We start from the raw sequence: 20,316 nt of genomic DNA on the forward strand, positions 1-20,316 counted from the left end.
TGCATGAAACTTTGTGCCTGAATCCCTCTCATGGCATAGATGCTTCGGTTTAATTTTGGTGTAATTTGGAGCCCATCAAAAAAATAGTGTTTTTAGTGTGTGTGTGTTTTTTTTTGGTCTTATCTCGGGAACGGAATATGCTTGTAATAAACCAAACCGTTTGTAAATCCGTCAAGATTTCAGCGAGTTATGAGTATTTTTGTCTGTGCAGGTCACTCACCCTCCAACAGCTACCATAGAACGTACACTGTAGCAAGATGGCGGCCGTTCAACGACGCTGGTGACTCCGCCTTAAGCCATCTAGCCTTTATATATATCTATGCATTGAAGCCTTTTCCAGTTTTTGTGTAACAACGAAAAGCAAAGGAAATGGTCGGGAAGTATTTATTCTGACACCACATGAATGCAGCGCACATACTCTCACTGCCAGAAGGGGGAGACAAAACGTTACGCACTATAGCTTTAAAATCAGGCTCTTCCAAAGTCGAGGGAAGGTCGGGAGGTGAAAATATGCTTCCCTTGTCGTCTACATGAACATTTTAATTCAATTAAATTCATTCCAAACTTTATTTTAGGACACAGCTCCATAGCACAACAAAATACACAAAATAGAGATACTGTATGAAAAGAACATAATAAACACAGACAATACAACACATTCCACAATGGTCATTTTACATATAGGCTAAATCGCCAGTGGTTCCACAGTCTGGATAAAAAAAGATCAGAAAGTTTTATATATTTGATTATAAAATTATGTAGTTAACAAGGGTGTGGGGTACAGTATGTCTCGCTAACCTGAATTTGTCTCCAAAATACAGTCAACTCAACTCAACTGGGTCATGATGACTCTAGCCTAGATCGTGCAAATAGAATTCCGTATGAATCAATGTAGCTGATTACGAGGGATAAGATGCCTACATTTGTGGCACCCCCTACAGTTCCAGATTTAAACAGCTGCACACATGGTCATTGATGATATCTGAACATGCTCAAAAAAGTTCTGTGATGATTGGACAATTAGTCATGAAGTTATGACAATTTAGCTAACAGGCCGCTCTCAATTTTAAAAATTAATATCTTCAAAACTATCAATAGGCTATATAGACAACTTGTCTATATCACAAATTGTTGGGCATAGTGTAGCGGTAGATTCCCTGCCTACCAACACGAGGGTCGCAGGTTTGCACCCCCGTGTTACCTCCAGCTTGATCGGGCGTCCATCCAGGCACGATTGCCTGGTGTCTGCGGGTGGGAAGCCAGATTGGGGGTATGTGTCCTGCTCGCTGCACTAGCGCCTCCTCTGGTTGGTCGGGGCGCCTGGTCAGGGTGGAAGGGAACTGGTGGGAATACTGTGAGGTGAAAAGAAGCGGCTGCCAACTGCGCATGTGTCGGAGAAAGCATGGTGCTAGTCTCGGCTCTTCCCAGATCGGCAGAGGGTGGAGCAGCGACCAGGGCAGCAGGGGGGGAAATTGGGGAGAAAATGTGGGGGGGAATCAGGGGGGGGGGGGATCACAAATTGTTATCTTTAGTTTTGATCTGCCTTTTGCTCTAAATATCTCTTTTTTTGCAGTAAAGGTTAAGATAAAGGGGCTTTCTGTTAAGGAGAACTCCACTGAAAAACAATGCAGATTTGTTTTGCACATGATCTCACACATCTCTCACACAAAACTATAAACAGTTTTACAGGTTTTCATTTAGTTTGACAGTTATTGAGAGTTGATTTGAATTCAGTTGTGGACTAGTGATGTCATTTGACAACTGAATTCAAATCAACTCTCAATAACTGCCAAACTAAATGAATGACTGCAATACTGTTTACAGTTTTCGGATATGTGTGAGATCATGTGTAAAATATAGCTAAAGCAGCCCATTGTTTATTGATGGACTGTCCCTTTAAGGTTAATTCATGTAGGCTAAGGTTTTACAGTCGGCCTATAGTGTGTGCCTCTGATTATAGTAATGCCTGCTATTGTGAGGCGAAAAATATGTTTAAATCACATAAATAGAAATTATTAAAATAAGTCAATTTATTCTTAATCCACAATATACGATAATCTCTTTAGTTTATTGCATTTTGAGGTTAGAATTTTGAGGTTTTGACTGTTAAAAAGTTTCATTTTAGTTCAGTTTCCAGATGTCAGTTACACTGGTCTTTGAGAAAAATAAAAAATTTGACGCAAGATCCTTTTATATAAAGAATATCTGTTTGGTCAATAAATTGGATATGATAATGACTAATGGCAGTCAACAGTTCTTTAGGTCAAACAAAAACCAGTCTTTCTGACAAACCGGATTTGAGGGGTGACTTTGTCTCTGGCGGGGAATTATAATCTATTCTTTCAAAATAATTATAATTTATATCCTTATATAACCATTTGCTTTTGAATGTGCTTTTGAACATTTCTTTCAAAAACTACTTGTGTGTGCTTAATGTATTTAAACATGATTTAAAGCAGTGGTTCTCAAACTGGGGTCCGGGAACCCCCAGGGGTCCTTAAGGGGGTTCATTATAATTGCATCCATAAGTAACACAATGAATGTATGGCAATACTTATATGGCAATATTGGTCATGGGTTCCATACACTTTCTGTAATAAAACATCGAAAAGCAAAAATCTTATCAAATGGGGGACCCTGGGACTCAATCTTATCTATAAGGGTCTGTGGTCTAATTTGTGTCCCTGGGGGGGACAAAAATCCCTGCGCCCCTTGACGTGAAAAAGTTTGAGAACCACTGATTTAAAATGCACAATGATTATAATATTTGTTTGTGTAGCAGAAGGAGTGAAATGTTAGGCAGTGGTTCTCAACCTGGGGTCGGGGGCCCACCAGGGGTCCTTGAGGGGGTTCCCGGGGGGCCCCAGAAAATGTATGAAATGTTCAACTTCACCATTATTATTCCATTTACAAGACGTTAACACAAGAGAATGTCGAACAATGACTGTTTTGAATTTTTTTGTTTTGTTATCTCTCTAGACTAGAGAGAGTAATTGAATTCTGGACAAAATTATGTCTCCCGAAAAACAATATTCCCTCATTTGGGTCTGAGAGACAGAATCTCATAGGTCCATCCCTCTGTGGCCTAAATTAGGAGTCGGCGATATGGAAAAGCTTGAGAATCATTGCGTTAGAGACACCAAGACAATTGAAAAAGCATTGTTATTAACATTGTGTGGTGTATGGGGTTTTAGAGGCTACAAAATAAATTAATTGTCAATATACTGATATGTGAAAATACACTGGGTGCTTGTTTGTGAAGCATAGCCTAAATAGGCAAATACACAAGACTCATTCTCCTAAAGAAGGTCAATAGCAAATGATTTCCATACAAATTATTTGGCAAACAAATCTGTAAACAAAGTGAATCTCATGGAAGCTCCAAGGTTACAGATGTAATCTGAGTAACCAAAGATGGTGGGTCCAACATGCTTCACACTCGATATCCTGGTTATGCTGGTTTAGAGACTAAACGTACTAATTTTGTGGTAAACAAGTTGAAAAACCGCATTCATTTATTTGGAGATAACTTGTGTTAGGGAACCCAAGACAAGGGGCCAGACACATCTTGATTCAAGACAGAAGCTAGCCCTGTTCACATATACAGTTTATTATTTATCCGTCATTGTTGGGAGTTCCTTTATTGTTTATCGTTTTATAGTCAGGTTATACCTCTAACTTACAGCAAGTCAGCTGAGAGGTTTCACAGCAAGAACCACAGCAGCTTCTCTGTCTCCTTGCTGCCATGGATTGCTAACATGCTAATGTTGATGAGAAGAGCTAGAGAGAGAAGTAGCCAACCTCTGCAACAGAAACTGGCTCTCTGAGTGGAGAATGGTGCCCAAATTTGATTGAACAACTACAGTATATGGTTGGCCTCACCTCCACACAGTGTCAGCTCTGGAACGAAACTCTTCCATATGTAGTCCATCGTTAAGGCACAATGTGTAGACTGTACGGAATTATTTCTACTGTCATGTCTGAAAGAGCTTCTCCTGGATCCTGGAGGATGTTGCAGAAGGATAGGGACAATAATGTGCATTTTGTCCTGCTAGCAGAATCTTCCAGCACTGCCTCCTTTACTGCCTTTAGATGTACTGTATAACAGGCCAGGGGGCACGGTGGCGCAGTGGTAGCGCTGTCGCCTCACCGCTAGAAGGTCCTGGGTTCGATTCCCACCTGGGACGCTGTGAGCGCTGAAGGAGTGCGTGCCCATCCGCATGTCCTTGAGTGCCCACCGCCCGGGTGGGGTCGTCAAAAGGGCCTTTCTGTGTCGAGTTTGCATGTTCTCCCCGTGCCCCCTGGGGGTTTCCTTCATTATAGGAACCCTTCACCAAAAAATGCAATATCCTCGTCGCTGAAGTGGTGCCTCCTCTGGTCATTCAGGGCGCCTGTTCGCAGGGAGGGGAACTCGTTGGAATAGCGTGATCCTCCCATGTGCTATGTCCTACCGGGCAGAGGGTGGAGCAGCAACCAGGATAAATAAATTAAAATGTGCACTAATGCGGGATAAAAATGGGATAGAAAATCAGGGGGTAAAAATATAAGAAGAAGATGTATAACAGGCCCACAACTAACTAGCTCGCTAACCTTGTGAGGCAGCTGGATTCACACGAGATCATGATCACATATGACAATACTATATTATTATGTTATTTATACTTTTTTGCAATTTAATTTATTTCATTCTCCCGCAAGCTATTTTATTTTATTGATTTATTCTTGGTGAATGTGATAGTTATTTCATCGTCTATTTAAAAACACTGCTGATGATTTTTTGATTGGCCGAGATTGGTTTCTCCAATCACTGTGTGTCTTGCTGTGAAAATAAATGTAAAGGCAACATGTTTATAAACAAGTGTGATTGAAACTAACCTTGACTCAGTGTTGTCTTGTTAGAAAATTGTGATTTACTTCTACAAAAAGCTTATACTGTTTACTATTCAACATTTTAGAGGCCTACATCTAGAGAATGCTGTTGTGAGAATAGCATGTTACTGATGTTTGCCACCACATAAAAGCGCTTCTGTTTCATGACTCCTTCAAGTTTAAAGGCAAATTACAGGCAAACAAAAGACAGACATCCTGCTTCAAAGATGGACAGATAGACAAACAGATGGCGGGCAGAATAATATAGGCAAAACAGTATTCAGCCAGCCTCCGTGACCATCGAGAGAGAGATTTGATTTGTAAATGGACTCTGCTCCACTGAGCCAGGCAGGTAAAGAGGCAATAAGACAGCTGTTAGTTCATTGACTGCTGATTCAATATGACCAGCAGTGTATCACACTTCCATCTAGCTTAGACAGACATACCAACACAGAAGAAGAAAAATACATTAGGTGGGACCACTGAAGAAGAGACTGGCATTCAGAATAGAATAAAGAATAAAACACAATATGGATATTGACCTTAAAAAATAAGGCAGCAGAGAAAGCGAGAGATGTTAGCAAGTGGGAGAGTCAAAAATACATTCATTTAGTTGGAGAAGGTTTTGGGGCACCCAGCACCTAATAGCTGACAAGCAGTCCTTCAGAGTATTTAGGTGAAATGAATTACCTGGGTAATAATAATAATAATAATAATAATAATAATAATAATAATAATAATAATAATAATAATAATAATAATAATAAATTCAATTTATATAGCACACTTTAGAATCCAAGGACTTCACAAGGTGCTTTACAGATGCATGATAAAAGCAATCAAGCAATCAGGGAAAAATAAAAAATATAAATATAAAAACAGCTACTAAAAGAATAAAAAGATAAAAGCATAAAAACATAACACGTGTAAAGAGATGGGGAGGAGCATAGGGGAAGGCTAAAATAAATAAGTGGGTTTTAAGTTTTGATTTAAAAACGTCAAAAGAGTCTGTAGCCCTGAGTGGTCCTGGGAGCTGATTCCACAGCCGGGGGGCCCAGTGAGGAGAAGGCACGGTCACCCATGCTTGCGAGTTTGGTCCTAGGGACAGAAAGGAGGTTGGAGCTGCATGATCGGAGTGTCCGGAGTGAGGATTGAGGGGTGACTAGATCTTGGAGGTAGGTTGGAGCAGTATGATGAATGGCCTTGTATGTTAACAGGAGAAGTTTGTAGGTGATGCGGTGGTTAACTGGGAGCCAGTGAAGGGAGTGCAGAACCGGGGTGATGTGCTCTGACTTGCGTGTTTTTGTGAGAATCCGGGCGGCACAGTTTTGGACATACTGAAGTCTCTGGATGGTTTTGGAGGGAAGGCCAGCGAATAGGGTGCAGTGTGTGGAGTCCTGGACTCGTTTTAAATGAGTTACCTGGGTGCAGTGTGTTACCTGGGTGCAGTGTGTTACCTGGGTGCAGTGTGTTACCTGGGTGCAGTCAGTGTGTTACCTGGGTGCAGTGTGTTACCTGGGTGCATTGTGTCGCGTCCTGAACTAATTTTTAGGCCTCAACTGGGACTTAAGCACTTCTGACTCAGGCTTGGATTGGAGCATTCTTTGAGTTTGAGACAAGGACTCATAGATTGTTAATTGATAGTCATATTTTCACCAAATATGGTGAATGACATCACTCGTCACCTGAGCGAACGTGTCATTCAAACAGGTGATGCACACACCCAGCGGGAGTTCACATTGGATTCAGATCACCTGTGCAATGTACGCATCCTGCCATCCTCCCCTATAGCAGCCAGACACCAACGCCATTCATCCAAGTATCCAACAGCATACACCATAGATGAGATATAAGATGAGTGTGTGCGTAAAAGTGCATTCCAGGAATTCCATGCAGTAAATTCATGATTATTGAACTTTATGGAATGCAAGATGAGTGTAACAGCATCTGATACAAACTGCCCCATAATCAAAGCAGTCTGCAGACAGCTCCTATAGCCTGCTGAAAGGGCGCGCACCGGCGCTGCATAGCCTAATATATGCTGTAATGTTCCAGTGCATTTGAAATGAAAGAAATTGTGAATTAATGAGCCAACTATTTAGATCAAAACATAACAGGCAGCAGGAAGAACACGTGTATTAACACTAGTTAGTTGGTGATTGCCCCTAATCAACACTACCCGGACAGCTCCATGGTGCTGAAAGAGCGCACAGGCTACTTCCCAAGCATAATATTTTGGGGGGGGGGGGGACGACAAAACGAACATTGTTATAAAGAGATAACGAAATAATAAGTCGTTATCATGATAAAACGGTCATACAAATAATAAATAAACACGTGGCCGTTCTCGGCTTCCGTAAAGAAGGCTATAGAGCGCAACAGGCACGTGACTTTTTCGTGACGTCTTTCCCCCAGAAGTAAGTTTCCCCATTCATTTTCTCCATAGACATTTCGAACAATCTTTATATAACGGGTTTTAAGGCTGGAACCAAGCCAACCCGTGACCTACTGAATCGTGAGTGACCATGGGTTATTGGTTACTAAAAGGCAGCTCTGCGCTCGAGCTCCGTGTTGGGCTTTCCAGAAAGCTCTCAGCTTCTCAGCAAGCGCCAGGATTGGCCAATGTCAACTTCAGTCTCCAGAACGATCCAATCAAATCACCCGCACGTCTATCTTCTTGCTAGAGGTCCCGCCTTACAGTAGTGTCAAAACAAAAAGCTACTCGCTTGCAGCCAGACGCATGATGGCGCAACTCTCTTAGGCTTTGGTTACCTCAAAAACAAAATGGCGGAGACAGCTTTCAGATCCTTGTGAATCGATCTTCGCTTATAACTTTACTAATACTTCGCAGAAAATGATGTTTCGTACAAGAATAGACGCGGGCTAATGTCTTAACCCCTCTCTCGCGCGCCCTCACTCTTAACCCCGCATTTCTAAATAAGACGTAACGTTACTTGGTGTCGGCATACGGCTCTGGTGTCGAGCTTTGCAAAAAGCTCTCAGCAAGCGCCAGGATTGGCCAATGTCGACTTCAGTCTCCAGAACGATCCAATCAAATCACCCGCACGTCTATCTTCTTGCTAGAGGTCCCGCCTTACAGTAGTGTTTCAACTGACTCTATCAGAATACGATGCCAGTCGGACTTATAGTATTATTATTATTATATTATTATACTTGGAAACCGTTTTATAAAAGCAATATAGCACTCGAGCAGCGTGTGTTGTGGAATATATCCCGCTGATAAGCTGTTATCCCACGAGGCCTGCGGCCTCGTGGGATAACAGCTTATCAGCGGGATATATTCACCACAACACACTTGCTCTCGTGATATATTGCTTAAATAGTTCCTGGTTCACAATAAAAAAGAACAGACATTGGACACATCAGAATCAGAAACAGCTTTATTGGCCAAGTATAGACAGACAAGGAATTTGACTCTGGTATACGTTAGCCTGTGTGTGTGTGTGTGTGTGTGTGTGTGTGTGTGTGTGTGTGTGTGTGTGTAGGGGGGTCATGAATAGAACAAAGGAACAACAATTGTATTATTGTTCTCTCTCTGTCTCTCTCTATATGTGTGTGTGTGTGTGTGTGTCTCTCTCTCTCTCCCTCTCTCTGTCTCTCTCTCTCTCTCTCTCTCTCTCTGTCTCTCTCTCTCTCTCAGACAACCAATGTGCGTGTGTGTCTGCGTCTGTGTGCCTCTGCTCTGGTCTTGCAGATGGAAAGCAGAGCCAGAATTTTTTGCGAGGATGTAAATGGAAACACGGGAATCCAGACCAAGTAGAATTTTGGATTTGCTTTTCATCCGGACATCCAGCAGACACCTGCGAGATGATTTCACGCGACATATAAAACACCATGAGCTTGTGACTACAGCGAAAATTGAGGCTACTAAAAGGTAACTATAAGTTTAAGGTAAGATAAGTTTACATAATTAAATGTAGGATAAGAGCTTACATTGCAACCATCCTTAAAGAAAAATCACTACATCCCTATAATAGCCTAATATATTCCTATATGGATTTAAAGTGTATAGTGCTTTTTTCTCTTTCTCCCATAGCGACACCTTTATTGCTGTGATATTCATATAGTGAGTTAAAACCAAATCTATCTCTTACATCACTATAATATTCCTAAAGGATGATACTGTACTATGCAAATTTAAAGTCTTAGGCACCCAGGATTCTTTTTATATATATATAGGACGAATCAGCATGCCATCACAATCCCCACAAAAGTGAGACACTCAAGCTCAGGCTCCATAGGGTCCCATTGCCGTTTTGCACCCAGTGTGCCGTTTGTTTACAAAAATGCTGATCGGCTGATCCCTCGTATATAAAATTGTGTCTTAGATGTCTTTCTTCTTTTACATACAGTATGTCTTGCCAAAGACTTTTGCACATTACCCCTATATTTCCCACTAGCTCCACCTTCTGGCTACGTCTGCCATTTGTCCTTTCTCTCCGGGGGAAAACACTGAAATGTGCCTGCACGACAGCCAGCCATTAAGATGAGCCCGCTCGGTATTTCCTGAGCGGAGACGCTACCAACGTCACACCGTCCTTTCAGCGACGCCACCCTGGCACCGTCGAAGACCTGTTCTGTAGAAGCTGAGCTGCGCTTCCTCTTCCCCATCACAAGGAGCATTGGGCTTCTTCCAGCAAGTTGATGGAGTTGATGACAGCATTCTGCCAGCTGGCCTAGTTTCGGGTGTTGCTCAGCCCAACATGGCTGCCGCTGCCTCTGCCCCAGTTGCCAAGCCGGCGAACTCCCCGCCTGGCGTCATGCTGCTAGCTAGCTAGCTACTTACAGTAGGTAGCGGCTAGCTAGCTCCCACTCTAGCGTGGATGCCTTCTGATCTCCACTCTCACTTCCTTGTATAAACCGGGGGGGAGGGGCCTAGGCAAAATCTCATCCACACACATCTCGTGCTCATGCACACACACATAGTCACTTATACATGGAAGCAGCTGCACCTCTTAAAAAAGAGACGATGGCGGCTGAATCTCGGGACCCCCACCCTACTCCATCAAAGGGGCTACCTTCACAAGCAAGCTCACACAACATTCTCGACCCGCTTCCCTGGCTTCTGAGCCGGACTTTGGACATGCCGTGTGGGCTTGGGGGGAGGTCGGCCTTGGCCACCCTCTCTCCTGAGGTTTTTCCCTGCGAGGAGCTAAAAGGCTGCGCTCTGTGGTGCATTCCTTTGCCCTTCAGGAGGATCTGTCCGGATCTGTCCCGGTGTTGGAGGCCGTGGTTAGACGCAATTCGAACCCGTTGGCCAGATGATGTTCTTAGGGCTTGTCAGTCAGGTGGCACTGCCACTCGGCTAGGTGTTTGAGTGTGTGCGCTTTGGTCCACTCCAGCCTGTTGCTGTGTTGTTGGGACCTGGGTGACGCCACATTCCTAGGGCTTATTAGACCTGGACCGTTAGGTCGTTGGGTCAAGGAAGATTCAGCTGGACGCCTGCTCCCTCCTCTCCCTGGTGAGGAGGAAGGACTACAATATCTGCGCCCCGTACGCATGTTGGCATGTTATGTGGGGCGTGCGGGATCGGTGAGGTGCACGCAACAGCTGTTGTGTGCGATGTTGGGGTCGCTTTGGGCTCGGTGTTCATTATGTATGTTCACGAGACCCTGTTGATTCCTGACGTAATCTCTTACGTCAGCTGCCCTTGACAATGGGCCCTTTGGTCGGCCGACGTTGACAGTACCCCCTGTCGTTGGACAGGAGGAGGGTAACTAACGTTATGCTTTTCACTCCCCCTGCAGGGGATGGGTTTGTGTGTGTGTTTTCCTGTTACGGTTGACTTGTTTTTGCACTAGCAGCCGTTCTTGCGTGACGGCAGTGTTGTATTAATGCTGTTGTTGCGGCAGGAGTGTCGGCACTAGTCGGCACTCGATCCGCCTCGTAGGCAGACAGTAGGTTGTCTTATAACCACAGTTATATGATCACTAGTTAAGCCTTCTGGCTGGACGCCTGCCGCTCCACTGTGTCGCTGACTGTGTGACGTTGGTAGCGTCTCCACTCTGCTTTATACCGAGCGGGCTCATCCTATTGGCTAGTGGCTGACGTACATGCAAATGTCAGTGTTTCTTCCCCCGAGAGAAAGGACAAATGGCAGACGGTAGGTAGCCAGCAGGCTTATAACTCTGGTTATAAGACATAACCTACAGTTTGGCTGTGATATTTCCATGGAATTCCTCTCAAATTGATGTGTCATGTTGAGACAATATTGTACGAATTGGTGGTGCTTTCACAAAATATTGACACAATGAAATTTTTGATCAATAATCATAATGTGGATATAAAGACTAAAGTGGGTAAAAGCAAATAATAGAACAACTAAAACATTCGGGTAAGTTCTGAAAATGACATCCCTTTCCTGTAATGCAGCCTTTTAAACCAGGAAAAGACGACACCTATGCCATATCACGATATTACGATATCCAAATCGACGATATCTAGTCTCATATGAGGATATCGATATATATTGATATACTGCTCAGCCCTAGTATACTGCATTTTGTTTCAAATTCACATTTTAACGTGTGCTGTTGTGATGCCTCTCTCCCATGCAGGACGGCGCATAAAATGTTGGGAGAGTGTTTTTCCTCTGTGACTGCGCTCCTCTTCGTCTATTTGCTCTTACCAGCACTCTGGTGTGAATATTTTCTCCCAAATAAGCATCATCCCATCCCACCTCATCCCTTCGCTATCCTCCATCAGATGATCGCCTAACTTTTGATGTGCCAGTGATCTGCCGCCACCTGTCCTGCCACCCCTCCGCATCTGACTGCGCTCCAACCCAGTGACTCTCAACCTTGTTCATATCAAGGACCCCTAATTCGGTCCACATTGGGGCCACGGACCCCCATTTAATAACATTTTGTGTCTATGAGGCAAATCTGAAAGTTGGTCCAGAATGCCATGACCGTATTGTAGGTAGAGACTAGTGTCACAGGGTGATATGTGATAGAGATGTATTGTCAGATACCCCCTAATTAGTTGTGTCATGTGACTTGTGACGGAGCACCGGGGTAGACAGGAAGTGGGAGTTGGCTTAGGGTTTTTAGCCGTGGCATTTCAGGTGCGCAGGCTCTCTCTTAGCTGGTGTTTTGAAGAAAGCCATGGATTCCCTGTTGCCCCAGTCTCTAGTCATTTTCCCTCTGATTTCACGTATGGATGTGACTGTGTGTTTGATATACTGTATTCTTTATAATAGCGTCCCCTAACCTATTGAAGGGAAGCTGTGTGTAACTAGCTTCCACACCCAGGCTTGAGCTGTCCACTGACGCGGAGTGACACCGCCCCGGCCTGTCCCAAGGTAAGCCAACCTCCCGTTTATCGATTTCCTGTAAGATACCCTGTTGCTCCGTCAGTTCTGTGTTGTTGTGGCGAGGTTTGGATTGTCTAGACACGAGCTTGATCCTATTTTGAGAACCAGACTCGTCACACTAGAGAGATAACAGTGAATTGTTATTAGCATTATGACCAAAACAGTCATTCTTCTACATTCTCTAATTGTGTTCACTTCTTTTTAATTCAATAATGGTGAAGTTTAAAGGATGGCTTTACCGATTATTAACCCACTTTGTATCATTATAATGTTGTTCATATAAGCAGATGGGCAGTGTTTACCTTCGCTATAGTTGGAGTTTTCCAACTCTCACAGCAGATTCATCACAGCAGATTCTGCGTCTCGAGCAGAGTTTCCGCAGTCACAGTGGAGCGTTTTGCCAGAGGAGCAAATGGGAGCCCTCCGTGTGGAAAACATATAGCGAACATAAACATTGTCCATCTGCTTATATTAACCACATTATAATGATACAAAGTAATAAGTATAATTGGTAAAGCCATCCTTTAACAATGCATCAATTTGCCGGGGACCGCCTGATGGTCCCCGCCCAGACCCCACATTGAGAACCACTACTCCAACCTAATGACAAATTACTATACTATTCCTATAATACTCTAGACTTATAGTGAGTCTTTCTACAGCGACCAATAGTTCCCCCCCCCTGTATCCTTTAAAATCATATTACAGGATTAGGCCTGCAACCAGGGTTATATGGTCTCTGGTCTCATTTTTACTACTTTATTGTGTTTCTGTACTGGCAGTGCTTTTCCCATTTGGGTATTATTTCACCTTAAAGGAAAATCCTTAAAGGAAAATCAACTCTCAAAAACTGTCAAACGATTCATCATTCATCTAGTTTGACAGTTATTGAGAGTTGATTTGAGTTAATGAGTTATTAATTTGAGTTAGTGTGGACCAGTGATGTCACTGGTCCACACTTTAACACTCAATAACTGTCAAATTAAATGACAGACTTCAAAACCGTTTACAGTTTTCTGATATACTACTGATGTTCTAATGATACAAAGCTGGTTGAAAATGGGCGGAGTGTTCCTTTAATGGGGTAGCATTGATTGAATCCTCCTTATAGTGTATATGTTTATGTACACTATAGCACTAACTGGAACTATGCCAGCGGCTGGGAACGATTTTGTGGGTTTCACTATTTTATTGGTTACTATTTTATTTTCCTAATTCAGGAATGTTTGAGCTATACAATTGTACAATAGAGCTTGTGCAATCATGTCGAACAGGTCCTCTCTTCTGTGGAGTTGTGCAATGTTGAATGTCCCTGTCTGTCTCTGTTGTTGACATTGTTTGTAACGCCGGGTTGTGGCTATGTGCACTTTAATGCCCAAGACAGATTTCCCTCCGGGGACAATAAAGTATATCTCACCTCCTCTCCTCTCCTCTCCTCTCCTCTCCTCTCCTCTCCTCTCCTCTCCTCTCCTCTCCTCTCCTCTCCTCTCCTCTCCTTTCCTCTTATCTCATCTCCTCATCTCATCTCATCTCATCTCATCTCCTCTCCTCTCCTCTCCTCTCCTCTCCTCTCCTCTCCTCTCCTCTCCTCTCCTCTCCTCTCAGCTCATATATTCATTACAAATCTTCCAGATAGCAGCATGCAGACAGATGATTTTCTGTTGCCAAATCCTTTACTTGGACAATGCGGCTCAAGGATTTGAGACTCGCACACATGCAATGCAACAATATAACCAGTGAAATGCAAAAATATGTCATAATTTAAATGAAAATCCTTCACGGCTGTTTGGCTTTTTGGCTGCAATGCTCAGCCTGTATGGAGATGTGCTGCAGATGGTCCAGACTGAAATCATTTTATTCCCACCTGAGGATCTGAATGAATAATTCTGTAGCCATTTTTTTGTATTGCCAGTGATGCTATTACGGTAAGTTCAAATTCAAGTTTCTTTTATTACCACATGGCTAGGCTGGTGGCGACAACAATACAATAACACCAGTGTGGCCAGTTTGCAGGCTCTGATCTTTCTCTGGTGAGAAGATAATTGTGTCAGTTTTAATTATTATTTAATTGTGTGCTTAGAAGCATTTCAGTCATTGATAACGATAATGTGGTTGTGTAAAAGTGGACCAGTAGTCTAAGGCCTTGGTTAACCCACCCGTGGGGTTGCAGGTGGGCTCTCCGGGGGGCCTCCTCCATCTCTCTCTGCTGCACCTTTCTGTGTCCTTTCCACTTGCCTTTTGAGATGTTCTTCTCTGTGTCGCTTCCATTGCGCCAAAAGGCCTCTGCATGTGCCGCTGAATGCTTCTTTCTACCTTGGAATTGGGATCAGTGGGATTAAAGTTCCCTTTGCCTGAAAAGTCCCACAAAGTCAGTGTTTTTTGTGATTGTATTTTGTTGTCTTATGGTAAAACAATATATTTTATGAGTGATCTGTACAAGAAGTGCAAGGTGATTTATATTAGATGGTTTAAAGGTGTGACATCCGGGGACTCAGAGCTCAGAGCAGTCGATCAAGCCGCCGTCCATGGCATGGTAAACAGTGTCTGCATGGCTGGATATTTATCTGATTTCGATAATACAGACGATGCATTTGAATTCAATTCGATGGACGCCCATATTTATTTGAGCCTGTCCGGTCTTAGGATTATAAACTGAGGAGCGGGGGGAACGGGAGCTGCTATCTCTACCAATGTGACAGACAGCAAACAGAGCAGGCTGAACACGCTGCACCATACATCGTTCATTTTCTCATTGTCTCTATGATATAATAAGGATATGAGCCGCTGTGGGTCCGAAAATAAGCTATTTACAGGACGTAAATACACGCATTACACATGCTCCATATGCCTCGTTTGCAGGCCGCTGCTCGGCGCATATTAGCGTTTTAGTGCATCGATATAACAAAAACTTTTCAGGCTGAGTTAAAAATCATAAATAGGGTCCAGGTTGTAAGAAAACAGAATAATTACGATCAGTGCACAATTATGGAATAGTGGCGTTAGAATGTACCAGAGGCACAGAGGCCGAGGATTTCTGACGGGGCCCCTATGTTGTGCAGCCGGTTCCCATTCAATTTTTTTTTCCCTTCCTACAGCCTGAACCCGCCAGACGAGAATCAAGTTAGATTGTTTCTCTCTCTCAATCTCAATGCACTGTTTAGTGCGTGTGCAAGTCTGTAGCTTCTGCTTGTTAGTCAAGTCAAGTCAGCTTTATTTATATAGCACATTTCCATACAGCGGCAGCTGGAACCAAAGTGCTTCACAGGTATAGGCAGGTACAAATAAGCAGATGAGTGCAAAGTACTAAATAAAATATGACACAATACAAGAAATAATGGCAATTTAAAAATGAGGGAGAAGGACTAGAGGCAATAAGACAATAAGACAATAGAACAATAAAACAATAAAAGCAATAAGCAATTAGCTGCACCCGCTGTTTCAGATTTCAGATTACCAGCGATATTCCATGAAAAGAAAAACCTGCTGAACCAGATCAGCAAACACGCCGAGCTCGTCAAAACACTGTAACAGCCCATGCTTCTGTTAAAGGCTGAATCTTTCATTGCAGTGTGATGAAAAGAAGAAAAAAACAGAAAGAAGTAAAGAGAGGGAAAGACCCCATGAATTCACCAGCTGCTAAACAGAATCTCATTTCAAAACCTTTCAACGCAAGGTCTTTCTTTATGTGCCAATACAGTATACGTGACTTCTGCTTACTTCTGTGGTTTACAGCGCAGCAGGCTGGCTGCGGCTCAGGGTCATCGCTACATGGTTTTCTCTTATTCTATTTCAATCATGAGAGACCACTGGGTAAAATTTGACAAGCAAGCTTTATTCACAAATAGCATGGCAACTCATTTTGGCGTAATGACTCCGTGGTAAGATGACCCTCTTCTTGTGGTGAGAGAGGAGGGCATCTGCTCAGGATAGAGAATCCCCGGCGTAATGACTCCATGGTAAGATGACCCTCTTGTGGTGAGACAGGAGGGCATCTGCTCAGTCTAGGATAGAGAATCCCCCCCGTAGGGAATTCTTCAGGAGTCGATCGGCCCAGGTACAGCCACCACTAAGGTAAATGGTCAGGCAGAGGCTGATGACATGCTGACCATGGCTATATATACTGCCACGTCATAGGCTCAAGCAGCGACGTTATGACGGACGTCATATTGACAGGGGCTGATTGGCTATTGAGGATGGGATGATGAGTCACGAGACACGTACACGTCATAACAGACATCACACTTGACTTATGTTGAGAGCTGATGGCTATTGTGATATGAGGTAACGTGACTGGTCTCCATCTTGAAATTCGAGACCAACATTTGTATCCTCAGCTTAAGATCACTGACCTAAATAATATGGACAACTCCATCCACAATTTCTTGGACTCACGTTTTGCAGCAAAGTGTTGTCTGTCGCCATCTTGGGGTCCTTGCGCAGCTCACATGAGATGAGGGTTTCCCAGAGCCCCAGCTCCACCTGTTATTGGTCCGTGATCAGCAAGATGCATGATCACTGGACAGGCGACCTGTCAATCACCCCCTTTTTTATCATCTATTTTACTCCAAACGGGCGAGTTGTATAAAAACATTGCCCCCCGGGCCCTACAGTTGTTATGATACATGTTGGTCGCAACCAACATGTATAGGTGCATACTGCCACCTACTGTAACAGAGTGTGTAATACAGGGTTTTATAGCCCCCATGTTATATTAAGGTAAAGGAAATGTTACAACAACAAAAAAATCTTCCCTAAGATGATTATATTATATAAGATTATTTTGGTCAATAATGATAATGTCACTGATGATGTCACAATGCCTATGACATCATCAGTGCCTATGAAATCATCAGTGATGTCATATTAAGAGTATTTTGGTCAATAATGATGTCACTGATGACATCACTGATGATGTCATAGACATTGTGGCATCATCAGTGGGACATGTGCCTATGACATCATGAGTGATGTCATAAGATGACTTTGGTCAACATTATGTCACTGATGACACCTCTGATGACATCATCAGTGATGTCAAGATGATTTTTGGTCAATAATGATGTCACTGATGATGTCATAGACATTGTGATGACATCATCAGTGGGACAAAAACCAAAACAGAGCCCACTCAGTGGGACACAAATTTAAACAGCCCACTTACGAAACAGAGTCAACTTGATCCCTACAGTATATATATATATATATATATATAGATAGCCGACAGTAAATGGATAATGTGGATGCCTTTATCGTCACTGTGCATTCCCTACAAAGGGCTGTACAGCCCTCCCTGCTACTTTGCTAACATTACAATGGTAGCGAACGGTACAGCTGCTTACTCCTGTTCAGTCGCCCAAAATACACATTGCACTCACATGTACATGTGACTCATGTACTCACCACGCGATAATAATAATCCAGTTACTGGAAACGGCCATTTTCTAAGTAAATCCACACACCGAGATCTAATAAAGATTAACCAAACTAACCGAGTAACTGAAGTTACTTCCTCATTTGCCATGAGGCGCTGTACACAGCGGCCTAATGGCAATATCTTCAAATTGTAAAAAGGTCCCTGGCGTCGGGTTGGGCATCTATTTCACAACACTCTCACTTGCCACCATGTCAAATAAAACGTATTGGCCGATACAGCTTATTTGTACTCAGAACGAGCGATTTTATTAACATCAGAACAACATATCACATGTGTAGTGCATGGTGTGTTGACAACCAACCTTCCTTGCAAAGCATGTCACAGCCTAGCTGCATATTCTAGCTCTCTGATTGGTTACACAGTATGGATGCCTACTTGTATTACCCAATACCATAACAGTATGTTTAGAAGCATTTGCGATGGACAATGGAGGGGCCGGACTCATCGTACTCCTGCTTGCTGATCCACATCTGCTGGAAGGTGGACAGGGAGGCCAGGATGGAGCCTCCAATCCAGACAGAGTATTTACGCTCAGGTGGGGCAATGACCTTGATCTTCATGGTGGATGGGGCCAGGGATGTGATCTCCTTGTGGAGCCTGTCGGCGAGGCCGGGGTACATGGTGGTACCTCCAGACAGCACGGTGTTGGCGTACAGGTCTTTACGGATGTCGATGTCGCACTTCATGATGCTGTTGTAGGTGGTCTCGTGGATTCCGCAGGACTCCATACCGAGGAAGGAAGTCTGGAAGAGGGCCTCTGGGCAACGGAACCTCTCATTGCCGATGGTGATGACCTGTCCATCGGGCAGCTCGTAGCTCTTCTCCAGGGAGGATGAGGCAGCAGTACCCATCTCCTGCTCGAAGTCCAGGGCGGTGTAGCACAGCTTCTCCTTGATGTCACGCACAATCTCTCTCTCGGCTGTGGTGGTGAAGGAGTAGCCACGCTCTGTCAGGATCTTCATGAGATAGTCTGTGAGGTCGCGGCCGGCCAAGTCAAGACGCAGGATGGCGTGGGGCAGGGCGTAGCCCTCGTAGATGGGCACTGTGTGGGTCACACCATCACCGGAGTCCATGACGATACCGGTGGTACGACCAGAGGCGTACAAGGACAGCACAGCCTGGATGGCAACATACATGGCGGGGGTGTTGAAGGTCTCGAACATGATCTGGGTCATCTTCTCCCTGTTGGCTTTGGGGTTCAGGGGGGCCTCTGCCAGCAGGACAGGGTGCTCATCAGGGGCGACTCTCAGCTCGTTGTAGAAGGTGTGATGCCAGATCTTTTCCATGTCATCCCAGTTGGTCACAATACCGTGCTCGATGGGGTACTTCAGTGTCAGGATACCTCTCTTGCTCTGGGCCTCGTCACCTACGTAGCTGTCCTTCTGGCCCATACCCACCATCACTCCCTGATGCCTGGGGCGACCGACAATGGAGGGGAAGACAGCACGAGGGGCGTCCTCCCCAGCGAAACCAGCTTTGCACATGCCAGATCCGTTGTCAACAACCAGTGCAGCGATTTCATCTTCCATGGCTGAACTTTGGTGGGGGGCTGTTCACTTCAAGGGTAACCAGTTTTGGGCAAATTATATCCCCACAAGCTATGTGTAATGGTGCTCAGAGTAAATCCCAGTCCTATTCTTATACCTCTGCAGGGAAGGATTTATGACATCACTGATGATGTCACAACCTCTATGACATCATCAGTGATGTCATAAACCCTTTTCACGGATAATGTCACTGTTTAATCACTGATGTCGCAATGTCTATGCATGTGTCATACATCTGTGATTTATGACATCACAGATGATGTCACAATGGCTCTTGTGCGCATGTTTGTGACAGAACCTGATGATGTCATAGACATTGTGACATCATCACCGATGACATCACTGATGACATCACAATTTCTCGAGTGACAGCACTGATGACATCACTGACTGATGACATCATCAGGATTACATCACAATTGCTCGCGTGACATCACTGGCACGATCATCACTGATGACATTACTCACCACTGTGGCTATGGAGCCATCAAGCTCGCTCCCTTCTCTGACCCAGCACGGAGCTGCAGAGCCTCAGAGGTTTACAAACTTTTTGTGCCCAATGCACTCCAAAGTACAAGCCAAATTCTCAAGGCACGCCTGTATTCATATCCATGCAAAATAGTCTGTAAATGCTTTTTATTTACTTAACAAATGTATTTACTTAACAAAATAATTAAAACATTAATTTTAAACTTCAAATTCATTTGAAAATGAATTTGCTCCTGCCTATATAAGTCCATGCGATGGGAGTTGTTCAGTTCATTGTGGTCCTGCGTAGTATAGTGCGTACTATAGATGGGGTACAGAGGTTGAAGAGCACATGTTGAGGTTTTAGAAGTGATACTACAATTTTTTATGGCGCCCAAGAGCTGTCTGTGTTCAACCATCCTTTGAAAGCTTCCTCTCTTTCTCTTTACTCAAGAACTACTTGAGTATCAATGGAGGCAGTTGGTGAATGTATCTATGGTGGATACTTGACCAGGATGAGGTCTTCTAGTATCAAAAAGTATAATCAGTATCAGAGGAATAGGAGGCTGGAACAGGCACCTGAACATAGCTCCACATGGTCCACCCACCATCTCAGAGGTGTCTTTGACCATCTCTGGGATCAGTTTGTCTTACCCTAATAC

At 43.9% G+C, this 20,316-nt stretch overlaps 1 pseudogene across 1 annotated transcript; it reads right to left on the reverse strand.

Moving 5' to 3' along the window:
- Positions 1–18,043: 18,043 nt before the first annotated feature.
- LOC310778466 (actin, cytoplasmic 1 pseudogene) lies at positions 18,044–19,182 on the reverse strand (annotated as a pseudogene). Its single transcript has one exon. The product of its transcript is annotated as an actin, cytoplasmic 1 pseudogene (transcript).
- Positions 19,183–20,316: the final 1,134 nt, after the last annotated feature.

Source organism: Poromitra crassiceps (assembly GCF_964638095.1).
Source record: "Poromitra crassiceps genome assembly, chromosome: 6".
Lineage (NCBI taxonomy): Eukaryota > Metazoa > Chordata > Actinopteri > Beryciformes > Melamphaidae > Poromitra > Poromitra crassiceps.